General features: G+C 54.4%; 1 protein-coding gene across 2 annotated transcripts in view; it reads right to left on the reverse strand.

Moving 5' to 3' along the window:
- The window catches only part of RBFOX3 (RNA binding fox-1 homolog 3), a 315,974-nt gene that overhangs the window by 218,629 nt on the left and 94,981 nt on the right, over positions 1 to 2,364 (reverse strand). The window lies entirely within an intron of this gene.

Genomic DNA, 2,364 nt, shown 5'->3' on the forward strand with positions numbered 1-2,364 from the left:
TGTGTCCTGTCCCCAAGCCCCCAGGGGCTCGCTTGGAACACACACTGGAAGCAGCCCCCTGAAGGCCAACGCCAATGGGCACAGAGCAGTCCCTCGCGCCCTGCACCCCCACCCCTGCCCAGAGCGCTGGAAACTGCCAGAAAAGGCCAGCACACCCGTCAACACATCATGCAATCCTCTCAACGACTTTAGTTTTTGAGAGAGGAAATCAAGGTTCAGATGGGTTAGGTGGGTGTCAGCTTACCCCAGATTCACTCTTAAAGGTGACCCCAAGAAGCTCAGAGCCAGAGGGGCAGGTGGGTGACCTGGCTGACCGCCAGAGCCTCCCCCTAAGGGCTGCCAGGTTTTATCAAATAAAAATGCTAGATGCTCAATCAAATGTGAATCTCAAATTAAAAAAAATTTTAAATAACAATGGTGCTTTTTAGTATAAGTCTATTCCAAACACTAAAATGTATTTGTTGTTTATAAGTCAAATTCAAATGGGCATTACCTGGCAACCTACTTTCCCTATCTTCCCCCCAAATTTCAAAGGGCATCTTTTTAGGGGTGGAGAGGAGATGGCCGCACGGCGCTTGTCAACAGCCGCACATCGCTACGCAGGCAGGCCGGCCGGCCAACCGCAATGGAACCTTCTAGCGGACACTTCTTGACAGAGAGGGGACAACCAACCTCTCCGTCCAGACCAAGGCAGCCCCGACAAGGCTGGGCTCCAGCAGCCGCTCTGCCGGACCTAACCATCTCCTACACCGGGCTCTCATTTCTTCATTCTCTGTTCATGCTGGCAGCCAGGGTGCTGCTGACGGGGTGTCTTACCTTTCCTTGGCCTTTCTCATCTCCATGCACCTTAACTAATAAAACCTGTTAAGCACGCTGAGCCAAAGAAGCATGATATTTCAAGATGCTGAAGATTTCAAAGGGGCGTAGACACGCTGTCAAAAACCCTGACGACTAAGTACATATTAAAACCACCACACACAAAAGCAAACCAAGGACGCCAGCAGTGAGCTTGGAAGCGACGGCCGGGTGGGTACACCAGTCTGACTGCCACCTGGCCACCAACCGGGCGCATGTTAGAACCTCCTCACCAGCCCAGACAGTGCCAAGCCCGGGGGCTCCCATCCGTCAGGCCCTGCAAGGGTGTCTGTGCCGGCCCAGGACGTGAAACGCCCTCTTGCTTCCGCGTCCTCGGGGAACTAACATCTATGTGGCCAGCTTCAGATGCAATGGGGTAAGCTCTTCCCACTGGCAGGTGAGGGAGTCCTGGGTTGGACTCAAAACCCCCGTTACAAAATCACACCATTACAAAACAGCAAGGTAGAAGTAGGAAGATTTCCCTCCAGCATCTGTTAATTTATAGGGTTACCGGAGTCAGCAANGAGGACTGAAGCTGGCTAGCAGAACAGCTCGCTCCCCTCCCCCTGCAGGATCATTAACGGGTGTTACTGCTCACAGCCCGCCCTTCTGACGACGGGCTTCCCGGCTGGACTCGCCTCTTTATGTCCCCAAATGGGATCATCTGCTGCTCGATTCCATTTTTTCATACTCCCGCATGGATTAAAACGCGACCCTGTGATGGACGTGCACATTTTTCATGCGGAAAGGTGCGGCAGGACAGCGGTGCTGGCGGGGAGAGGGGAAGGGCCCCGTTTGGCGTGGAGTCTTGCTAAGAGCAGCGTGGCACCGACAGGGAAGGGCATGAGAAGCCTGACTCGGGACACGCGGTGCCCTCTTCAGAACACACTGAGCCCTTGGGGCGACGTGTCTGCAGAGCAGGCTGAGTTCTGCGTTCAGGCACCCAGGCATGGGTCCTGGTGACTCCCCCAGGCAAGCATTTCCTCCCTGCTTGGGATGCTCACCCGCTTCTCTTCTGCTTGAACAGAAGCCAAGGGGCCCTGGGGGGCCGCAGGGAGGTGGGCTCCTCCCAGGTGTCAGGGTGCTGCTGGCAGAGCAGCACAAGCCCTGGACCCCTGATTTTAGCACACAATGGAAACTCAAAAGCTGAATATGCCCGAGTCAGCTGATGAAGTGCTTATTTTTAACTCATGTTTCTTGTAAGAGCGAGGAAAATTCCAGTCTGCCCGATGTTTGACAGGAGGCAGGCCGTGGTTATGTAATATGTGAGTGAGGCAGCTTCCCGTAGTCTGACATCCTGGCTCGCTCCCATCTCCAAATATTACTCAGCCTTCATAAACTGCTCCCTCCACCCCAAACTGGGGTGTGAGCTTGAGGATACAGCTGTGGGGCGTTCACCCCGCTGAGCTCAAAACTCAAGTGTTCCCAGTCCTTGACCTTCTGTAAGAGCCGAATGAGGCACCAGTCTGGTTTGCGGCCCAGACGTCCCTGTCTCTATGAGAGGGAGAC

Source organism: Hipposideros armiger, unplaced genomic scaffold, assembly GCF_001890085.2.
Source record: "Hipposideros armiger isolate ML-2016 unplaced genomic scaffold, ASM189008v1 scaffold_87, whole genome shotgun sequence".
Lineage (NCBI taxonomy): Eukaryota > Metazoa > Chordata > Mammalia > Chiroptera > Hipposideridae > Hipposideros > Hipposideros armiger.